Source organism: Lissotriton vulgaris, chromosome 6 (assembly GCF_964263255.1).
Source record: "Lissotriton vulgaris chromosome 6, aLisVul1.2, whole genome shotgun sequence".
Taxonomy (NCBI): Eukaryota; Metazoa; Chordata; class Amphibia; order Caudata; family Salamandridae; genus Lissotriton; species Lissotriton vulgaris.
This window is the reverse complement of record NC_141694.1, coordinates 1,128,078,632-1,128,089,930: the sequence shown is the minus strand read 5'-3', so window position 1 is coordinate 1,128,089,930 and position 11,299 is coordinate 1,128,078,632. Positions and strand designations below refer to the sequence as shown.

The window sequence follows — 11,299 nt, the reverse complement described above, 5'->3', positions numbered from 1 at the left end:
CACCAGTCTACAATGATGTGGCATCAGAAAGTGCTACCGAAAGACAGATTGAAAGAACAATCCCATCAATTGACAGAACTGCCTCTGGTTATTTCATCAACTTCGACAACTTCTCTGAAGATCAAAACGACCCCGAAGTGATGCCAGAAACAAAAAAGTGTTCTAAAGAAAATACAACAGGACTCCTTCAACAAATCAAAGAACTATATCTGGATTCACCGTTGATTGAGCATTGGATTATCTCAGGGGTATTCATACTCCTACTATGCCTAATTTTAGTTTTAATTTTAGGGAAGTTTATTACAATTGAATGGACACAGCAAGTCAGAACATCAAAGTAGTCCTGAAACCACACAGATCATCCCACGTGAAGAAAAGAGAACTGTCAACAGTAAATGTCACAGCAATTCCAATACCTGGTGGGGTAGTATGGGAGAAAACAGACTATGAGATCTATGGTCCGGTCGAAATCCTGAAGTATCCTCATCAACTAAAGGTTTCCTTAAGTGACTTTGTGACACCAAGTACATTCTCTGATGATTGGGACTTTAACAGTATTAATGACATGATGTCTGATTTAGTAATGTCAGCTAGATTCACAGATCATGATTATTTACAAGGTTCATCTAGTTATGAGCAGTTATTCTGTTACACCCACTATGGGGATCATTACCTGCATAAATCTGCACAGCCTAGAAATGTTTTTATGTATAATCAATGGGAACATTGTTCTACACCACCTAAAAGCAGTTCTAAAGCATTTTTTGAGAAATTCAAATACTTCTCAGGGTTTAACACCAGTGATGCAGAAACGTTTTATTACAAACTGTTAGATAAAACAGGAATGAAAACAATGCTGACAAATTCTAAATTGATATATTCAGAAGCATTTTATGACAAAATGATGACATTTGGTTTTGATTATTGGAAAAATAATATTGAAACGAAAACAATTTGGGGTACAAAAGATTGGCAGGTGCAAGGCATTGAAGCACTTTTTAGAACCTGCATGATACCAGAACAAATGTTATTTTTAAATGACACAATACACCAAACATCTTGTCTTGGCCTAGCTAAGATCAAAGTCCTTAAAACACCGTCTATACCAAAGCCAATACCTGAAAATACAACCACAGATATTGAGTTAGACGTGTCACAAATTTTACATTTCAACAGAACACATCCTGATTGGAAAAAGTGGTTAATCTGGCCTACAGACACAAATAGCTGTCAAGATAGATTCCTGAATAAAACACAGGGTTTAAAAATGACCAGATTAGACCCTAGATATTCCCAGGGACAACATCCAGGGATTATAACAACATACAGTGTAGGGAAACTCTGCCTTGAATGGCTAACTTCGTCCACACTGGCTGAAATTAAGCAACACTTGTCTTTACTAAAAGATGGTGCTGATTTGCGCGATTTCATTCTTGGACCACGCAAACAGCGTCAAAAGCGTTTCATAGCGACCAGTATCTATGCTGCTTACAACGAGGCTTGGAAAGTAAAGCAAATTGAAACTGCTGAAAAAATACGAGAAATTGATCGTATTAATTTGGAGAAATCACTTTCTGTGGTAGACAATGGGTTAACGACTCTGTCTTCCAGAATATATTCGTTGGACAATATTGTATCCTCTGCCTTTGATGTGATAGACAGAGATTTGCTAATGTTACAACATGGCCAGTCTCAATTACGCTCTATTATAGAATTAGGCAGGACGCTGCAAAATCTTCGTTCAGGCTATGTGCCTTGGCGTTTAATCAACACAACGTCATTATTTTCCAGTTTTAACCTTACTGATAAACAGATCAGTTTGGCACAGAAAGGAGCAGACTATACAATCCTGAGCATCGAAAAACTCGAGAGATTACCATTGACAATGTCAGAGAGTCCTGTCATTGAATGGATAATACACGGAATTATCACAATTCCGATAACAACTTTCCGATTTAAAAAGTGCCTTGAGTACATACCTGCTGGCCAATATGAACAATTGGGTAAAGGATATATAAAATCCGAATGGAAATTACCATACACTCATTCTTGCTATAGTGACAGTGACAAAAATGTATTTCTTAGTGGTGAAAATTGTAAACATTCACTAAGCGGTATACTTTTGTGTCAGGGTATTAATTTACTTGGAGCATGTGATGGAAATTCAAACAACCTTTCATGCCACCAGCTAGTCACACCTGCAACTCAGATAGAGCCCTTCTTTATGCAACTCACGAACGGGAGTTACATTCTTAGAACGGATCACAGATGTTGTGGCCTCGTGCCAGGGAAAAGTTATCTAGTAGAAGTAACATCCATGGTCAAATGCTGTATGCAAGCATTGTTTCCGAGTGGGCCTCCAGACATAGCGACTCCCATCTGGCCTTGTCTGAATCTCTATTCTATACGAATTGATACATTAAGCAAAATGAAATCTGTACTTTTACAGACAACAGTGCCTATAATGTCATCTAAAGAGACGTATGATCTTCTAGTTGCAAGGACAGCTACTGAAGTTCATGACCTTTTATCAACAAATTGCCCCGTGCATTTCGTAGAAATGTTCAGCCAACTCCTTAACATGTCTAGTGCAACAAGCATCCCAGGCATATTTAAGACAGTCTTTACGGGACTGCTAACACCCTTCCAGGCAATTTTGGGAATCTTTCCTAATTTTGTGCACTCCATTTTTAGCGGCATACCATTATTTTTGGGACTCGTCGCAGGGATTCTATTTTTGAACCTCCTGCTACGTTATGGCAAGCCTCAGCTCAGACATAGCTCCCATGGGAATGGAAGAGACAATCCTAGCAATGCGCTACCGGGACAGGATAACTAACGTCCTTGGATTGGCCAGGCTGAGAGATCTAAACATGACCTGGTTCCTTTCATTCAGACCGATATGGCAAAATTGCATTTTACCTGTGCTACGGTGTATGCTTTGCGGCAATGAATGCGTGTTGGACATCTGTCTTTCACTTCCATCAGCAGTACCAATGGACGTCGATACTTTGCTCAGTCCAAAAACGGCTCACGCATTGTGTTGTCCCCAGCGGCTACCAATCCTGATGACGGCATTCGTGGAAACTCCTGTGCTACAGCCAAGTGGTAACAGTGGAGCGAAAGACAAAAGCAACATCATCCAGGTACAACGTTCTGTGAGCATTGCTGGTCCTGCCTTCGATGACAGCAATCATTCTCACACCTGCCAAGTTACAGCGCTATCTAATTTGGTTGAACTATCACCTGATTTTGTAGACCAATTCTTTGAGAGCCTGTCTGATACGATGTTCTCACCCGTACAGAAACAAAAACTTTTGAGAAGCTTTCCGACACACAGCGTTCCCATGAACTCTGAATTCGGCCTTCAGTTTTGATCAACAAAAACTGCCAAAAGCTTTGGAAATCTATTTTTTTTTATTTGGACAATTTTTCTAATATTGACCTTTTTTGGCACGAACAATTCTTTGCTTAACGTAAAAACTATTCTTAGAGAACAGAAGCTTCACACTTCTATTTCTAAACACATCTAGAGACATACCAATATTACACCAGCCTCTAGCACATGTTATTACAATGCATTTATATGTGATGATTTATCTCGCTTTTCTTCTGTCAGAGATACTTCATGTGTAATTCCTTTTGCATAATCGTTCATTGATTTCATATGCAATAATTTTTTGAATGATTACTATGCTTTAAAAAACGTACAGTACCTAAATTCATGTATTACAAGTACGCCTATTTCGAATGCATTTATGTATTTTGGGGTGGGCAATGTTACACATGCATCTAATTGCTTTAGTTTTAGTAATTTTGATGGACATTAACCCGTGGAGTGGGTGTTGCGTGTTTATCTAGGTTCCTGATCGATACTGTGACCTTATGCCCCTATTCGGCTATAAATCCATTTATTCCCTATATTGGCATAACCGTTCAAGTGCGATTTTCTGAAAAGTCATCTCTGGCCTCACACGAACAGAGCCACATTCCAGCATAGTTCTCTCTGCCACTTCCTTTGCGACCAATTAGTGCAATGACAGAGCAGTAGTCACTATCTGATATTCCTAGATAACACTCCGAGTTCTTCAACAAGATAAAAACTCAGCAAACCTGGAAATCCCCGCTTGCTATGTTTTGATTAGTAATGGAACTCTAATGAGCAACTGATAACTATCACTTCCTAGTGACATCTTTAATTGACGTCTTATGTCCAGCAAACTTGCGTCAAACCCGGCACCTGTCAGGTATAAATATTACCAACGTTGCCTTAAGCAATGTAAGCTACAAGCTACTGTTGCTGATGCTGGCTGCCTGCAAGACCCCGTGTTGGTAAATCTAGCACTCTGTCGCTGCAGCCTGCTATCCTGTGGTGGTGAAGCTGCTGATACCATTATCGCCGCTAAAGCGCGAACTATGGTACAGTACGCTTAAGGAGCTGAACAGCCGTCCCTCTGCGAAGACATCCAGCAGATTCCAGCTGCCCGCGGACGCTGTCCCCCCTCCTTCCTCGACGCGCTGAAGAGACCCGCTGCCTTTCTCGTGCAGAGAAATCCAGCCACGGCGTTTCTGGTTTACCCTCGCCGGTGACTGGGATATCGAGAGAGACCCCTGAAGGAGATACCAATCCTCCATCATTCTATTCAGAGGTATGGTGTTGACTAAACCCTTAGACGAGAATTCTTGAAACAAACCTTGGCAAAACCAACTTAACTTAAAGCTACTTACTTGCTCCCCTTTCACGTGTTAGGCTTAGGTCAGGCACACTGGGGTAGGCTTAGTTAGAAGCACCAGTTGAGTATGTTAGCCTAATGTATATATGACTGTATATATGTTTTAATACTTATCTTACTGTACGTACTTTTTATAATAACAATTATTGCAATTGTGGCAATACATTTCTCTTGTACGAGAAGAAAGACTGTTCAATAAATGTTAACCCTTTATTGATAAACGCTCGTCTCTCTATTCTCTACATCTCGTGAAAGTAAACTGCACTAGACTGACTGAGTGAAATACATGTCTATTGTTTCACACGACCCTAGAGATTGACTCTTGATCTGAGGAGCAAAGTTGTCATGTTGCACGGTTGTTGGAAAGCTGAATCCCTTCTTGTCTGTGCCAAGGAAGCTGATCACTTCCTATGCAGAGAAGAAAGTTTCCAATGACCTCTGAGCTAGTTGGTAACACAACCCAATTAAGTTTAGCATAGTCAGTGGAGGCCTGGAATATCCGCAGTTCCACTTCGATACTACTGTTTATGTTATTCCAATGCGCAGGGCCTAGTGGGAAACTAGGAACTACACTACAGGTGGCTGGCGTCATACGTTATGCTGGAGGAGTACGGTTTGCGGGGACCAGGGGGTCTGGCGCTGGGCGCAGTCCAGGCATGGACGGGCGTAGACGGGCTTACCTTTGGCGCACCTTCGGCGTGCATGGGGCGCGATCGCTGCGTGTGGACGCTGCACGCAAAGGCATCTGTCATATATGGAGGGTGGAAGGGGAGGGGCGAGGGAGGAGCAGCTGGGAGGCGGATGCGTGGTGGAGAGGGCGGGCTCCGGGCACAACAACAACAACAATGGCGGCAGAAACGAAACCCCAAACCGGTTGGGGGAAATAAATAATTAAATTATGCTGTGGGCAGAGAGGTACTTAAGGAATGGGGCAAAAGTGAATAATACGATCAGGTAATGCGAGCGCTACGTTATCCAGGCAGTAAAGGCACTTTACATAAATAATGCGAGCAGGTACAGTCAAGCGCTATCAAATGCAGTGCAGCAGAGCAGCACTACGATAACCAGGCAGCACAGCGTAAGCCAGGCAGTAGAGAGGCACAGCAGTAGGCACAGGAGACCAGGGGCTGTAGGGAGCGACCGCTTCCATCATGGAGGTTATATCCTAAGTGGGTACTACCCGCGCTGCAATGACGTAAGGAACCGTTGCACCGCTAACGACGACCCATCACCTGCCCTGCAAAGTAGGGAACCAACGCCTCACCTTCCCTGCAAAAGTAAGAAACCAACTCCTCATCTCCCCTGCATAGCAGTAAAGAAGTGACACCTCACCTCCCCTGTGGCAGTGAGGAATCAACGCCTCACCTCCACTGTGGCAGAAAGGAGCCAACATTGCCTGGCAGCACTGCATCACCTCCCTGACGCTGTGCGACTCTCTTGTTTGGATTATCTCAAACTGTACTTTTCTATGGGGTCTTTGTGACTCAGTGGCTGGCCCAGCCACCCCCCAGCCACCTCGCAGACAGCAGGGTGATTTTGATTGGTGTCTGTCACGACGTCAGTCCTAGTAGGAGCTATTGTCTTATGAGAGTTATATTTTAGCAAGAAACCTTTTACAAGTGGTATTTTGATATCTGTATATTGGGTTTTTGTCGTTTTTGGTCTTGTTTGGTCCATATAAACATACTTCATTTTTCTAATCTGGTGTGGTGTCCATTTGTGGTGTTTTCACTGTGTTACTGTGTGTTATATGCAAATGCTTTACACATTGCCTCTGTAGTTTAAATTGACTGCTCTGTGCTAAGCTACCAGATGGTAAACACAGGCAAACTTAGGTGTTTAATTTACTCATCTTGACTAGAAGGAAGGGTCCCTACTTGGGCACCACTACCAACTAGAGACCCCTATTTCTAGCAGATAGATAGCTGGATGGCTGGACGGTTGGATTGAATGATGATTGTATGATGAATGGGTAAATCAAAGAAAGGATGTATTTTGTGGATGGCTTTAAGGATTAATGCATGCATTGATGGTGAATGTGGGAATCAATGGATGGATGGGAAGAGTAAAGATTGACTGGTGGATGGAAGAAAGGAAAGAGTAAAGATTGACTGGTGGATGGAAGAATAAATGGATGACAGAATTTAAAGGTGAATTAGCGGATAGCAGTGAATGGATGGAAGGGTGAATTGATGAATGGATGGATGCTTGGATGTAAGAGACAAGGGAACTCTTCTAGGGAGGTTTGGGTTTACTTGCTTAGTTAACTAGACCCCATCACAGCTTAGGTAAAAAGTGGGAGTATTTTAATTCCCTGGCTACTCTCTTTATTTCAAATATCCCCAATGGTTTTTGTGAGGTAAAATTATAGGCCAGCACCCCACTCTTCAAATCATTCCAGCATCACTGTGCCGACCACTATGTGTTCTCCTAGAGACATTCTAGATACACAAACAGTTGTATTCTTTGATTGTCTGTAAAACTTGCACTTTGACCAGAATATATGACTGTAAAATTGATCCTTAGTTCAGAAATGGTTCAGTGTCCTGACATGTAATGGAAAGAGGTACTCGCCTGAGACACATTTAGGTTGGCTTACTTGCTTTATCATTAATCCGCCAGCGTCAAGAAAATGAGTCCCATTTCAGCTGGTGGGTCACACAATGAAACCTGCATTTGACTTCAAATAATCTTTAGTTACCAGCAGGCACCACTCCATACAACAAGCTTCATAATTTAAGAAACTGCTTGGACCCAGCCCTGCATTTTAAACATCTCAGGTCGGGGTGCAATCATACCACATAACACAAAATAAGGGACTCCCTACAGAAAGTCATGAGGGGCCACTGACGACTCACATCTCACAAATATTTATTGGACTTGGACTGAATGCCCCCCTCAAGTGTTCGGGGGTCCCTGAGGGGTTGGGTCGCCCTGCGCGTATGAACCTGCGTTTGACCCCTGGTAGCAAAGGCCACAGTACGGGTTCCTTACCCCTGCTTGTGGGGAATTCTCTGACCTTCCCAGCGAGCTCTCGCTCGGGGCAGGAGTAGTAGCAGCAGAAACGGCGTCTCGGCCGCGCATGCGCGCTCGCCCACCTCTCCTCTTGTCGACTCGCCTCTCCCCGAGCTGCTGCTGGCCGCCGAGCGCTGCTTCTGCTGCCGCTGCTACTGCTGGGGTCGGGGGGGTGGCAGCGGCGCGGCACCTGTGACAAGAGATCCACGGTGCAACCTCCTCTGCAGCTCCAGGCACCGGTAAGGCCATCCACCCGGCTTTAAAGGATTGTTGAGATTTTTACTGAAGGGGGGGGGGGGGATTGGGGGGGGGGTACAACGCCTATAATAAAAATATATTGATAGGGTGTTTTATTATTTGAACTCATCGGTACATATTTTAATCGCGAGAATGGGGAATGGCAGGACTCTGAGCCCGGCATGCTGCATTAAATGCAGGCACTGCGAGGAGGCAGGCGTGCGCTTCTGTGATGCTGTGTGTGCCGCGGTTTGATTGCTTTGACGGAAGGGCGGGGTGGGGGTTTCAAGGGGCTAGCTCTGTTGTGGGGATCGGGTGCTGCTGCTGCTGCTGCATTGGGGACACGGAGTGTAGGGTTGTTAGGCTGAAGGAGCCAGTGATGTGTCAGATAATGTTTAAGATGATAACCCAGCACCTCCTCCAAACAGTGGAATTGAGCCGGGGGAGTATTTTCCCTTTTTTTCCCCTACGTGTTTTGTGTTGTGATCATTTCTCACAAGTTGTAGCGCGAGGGATGCCGGCTTGCACCATATTTATACAGGCTACTGCAGGGCTGTGCGTGTCACCGCGCCAGGGGGAGGGGGCGGGAGGATCACTCACGGAAGATGGCTTGCGATTGCACATCGCTGTGTGGCGCGCGTGGATCAATCACGGTCCTTAGATTATTTTTTTGATTTTTTTATCTGAAATGCATCAGGCCCTGCTGGGGCCGGGATACCTCTTTTCGAGCGGCCAAGCTGCCCGATGATGAAAGGATGCGGAAGAGCTCGGTGGGTCCAGCGGTACTGCAGGAAGCTAACGCACACCCCCAGCTCGCTGCACTGGATCACGTCGGTGCAGCTCATAGCTCGTCAGGCGCTGCCAGTGTGATGTGTGCCCTGCAGGGGAGGGTTCATACAAGGGGGCTCCTGGCCTTAAGTGCCTATTCGGGGCCTTTGAATGCGTCTTATCAGGAGGCCAAGGCTTTCAGTGCCAGTTTCATGGAGTACGAGTTATTCTCGTCTAGGCTGGCACTTGTCCTTCTCCCCCCTAGGCACTCGGAATCCAGGTCAGTCCAAAAATCAATAGGTCTGTCCACTTTTAACATGTCACATGTGAATAAATCGCCCCTTGGCTGTTCTGCACTTTAGTTCAGATTTTTAAATCACCACAGTATACCATTACCGTGTCCGTGTGATCACACTGGCCCATATCGTAGAAGGACTCTATTAAATAAGTATACTTACTTTAGGTGTTATGTAAAAGGTAACATTAACGTATACAAGTAAAGGAGGACGCTACATTTCAGAAGCGTTACTTTTATCATGAATGTGTTCAAGTACGTCACAGGACGCTTTCTTCACTCCCTGCAGTGTCCACAGGCGCAATCAATTTTTACAATAGGGTTTTTTGATTTTTTTGAGAAAATCAGCGTCTACGAGATCTCGCTTTATTTCTATATATTTCCGAATTGAACGAAAATGTGTTAGTGTTTCAAAATGCCTGGGAATGTTGAGCGGCGCTGGTGGCGCAAGGCCCATTTCACACTGTGACAGTGCAAGTCCCGTTTGGGACATGGCGTTGATGATGTTCAGTAAACCTGATTAAAGTACTGTTGGGCGACATTCCTCTTGCGCTGGGCAGGCGTTTTTTTTTCTCCAAATAAAGCTGAGCGGAGCGTATTTGTACGTATATCAAGGGAGGCCAGTGTGCGCAGCAGGCACAAGCGGAGAGGATAGATGCGATGGACCGTGGGCAGTGAAGTGAACTTTATAGTGAGTGCACATTTTAACGAGCTTATCATCACGTATAATTGTAAAGAGTACGTTTAGTGTTCGGGCATCTTTGCGCTGAATAACAGATATGGATTGTCAACCCTTTAAATTGGCGCTCATTATTTCGACATCTGGAAGGGCAAATGAATCTGAGCGGGCTTACATCTGTGGCCATAGGACCGAATACACATTCCTAAAAGGAATGAAGTAGACCAGCAGACCCTTCGGGCGGACACGATTGACGCAACATTTAAACAACTCAGGCGCCCACCTCGTAGACGACTTTGGCGTGGAACGTCGTGTTTTTATTATTTTATTATAGGTGAGCACTTTGCATGGGCGAGAAAAAACCCACAATGCATGTGGGTCAAGTGTCCCAGCCAGTCCTATAAATGTAAATTTCGAAGCGCCGTAGTTTGCTCCCGAGAAGCGCCGTCGTCCCGGCACACTCCCATTGAATGCATAGCTGCCGAGCTGGGCTCACTCCAGTCGGAGTCGTTAGGGCCAAAGGCGTCCTCAAGGCGCTACAGACAGTTACTGCTCTCGGTCTCACGTGGGTGTCACAAATCTCTTCATTTACATTGAATAAACTGCTGCACTGCACACCTGGAACCGGCAGGAGCCCGCAGGCCTCTTATTGTTTTTATGCTCAACCATTCTGTATGTAGTGTATTGAGATTATTCAAGTGAGGGGATTCACCGGGGGAGCGCGGCGATGTTGACAGACCCCAATGAGGCCTGGGAGCCGGCAAGCCTCTGCCATACACCCAAAGTAACCGGCATTCTTTCCCAAGTCCTTAGCATGTGATCGATGGAAATAAGCTACTCCAGGGCCCTCTTCACTGATCAGCGCCACTTCCTCTGAACACCTTTCAACAAATGATAGGCTTCAAAGGGCCGACTGGGGACCCCCTTCCGGCTCGCCCAGGATTGGTGAAGAGAGAACTGAGGCCTGCTTCATAGAGCACTGCAGAAAGATGCGGCCCCAGTGAAACCACCTCTGCCCGTGTAATGCTTTGGACGCACGCTCGTCTTACCAGAGGTTGTTCAAAGAAATATGTGAATACCGGAAGTCCGTCGTGCCCAATATTTAACTAAAACGGATCCAGAGCACGCATGATAAAATAAAGGGACTGGCATCGGGGCGGTGCTAAAACACACCACCCTTTTCTGAAATGGTGGCAAATGTTCACTCAACTCGCGTTAAAATGTCACTCAAACGTATAACCACCCCTGCTCATCCCTCGTGTTTCTTCATACTGGCGCAGATACTGTTGTTCGCTCTCACCACGCGTTGTTATTAACAATTTCACGAAAATTGAACGTTTGAACGTTTTCAGTGCTTCACGAACATTTGAGTTGCTCCCTTTGTTGAGTGTCCATCACATTCAAGTGCGCGTGCAATGGTATTTCAGCACCTTCGTGATTTAAATGCTGCGTTTTAATCATATGTTGGTCATTCATCCATGTAATGGTTTTTACCGAGCACATTGTGCAGCAAGATGGTGATTAAAGCAATTCAGGGAGGAACAACAAACCTACATGCTCCCACATGGTAGC

General features: G+C 45.0%; 1 long non-coding RNA gene across 1 annotated transcript in view; it reads left to right on the top strand.

Annotated features, from left to right (window-relative positions):
* Positions 1–7,855: 7,855 nt before the first annotated feature.
* Positions 7,856–11,299, top strand: part of LOC147708539 (uncharacterized) — a 143,399-nt gene continuing 139,955 nt past the window's right edge. Inside the window, exon 1 of the long non-coding RNA XR_015296646.1 lies at positions 7,856–7,987. This is a non-coding gene — a long non-coding RNA (uncharacterized LOC147708539). The remainder of the gene's footprint in view (positions 7,988–11,299) is intronic.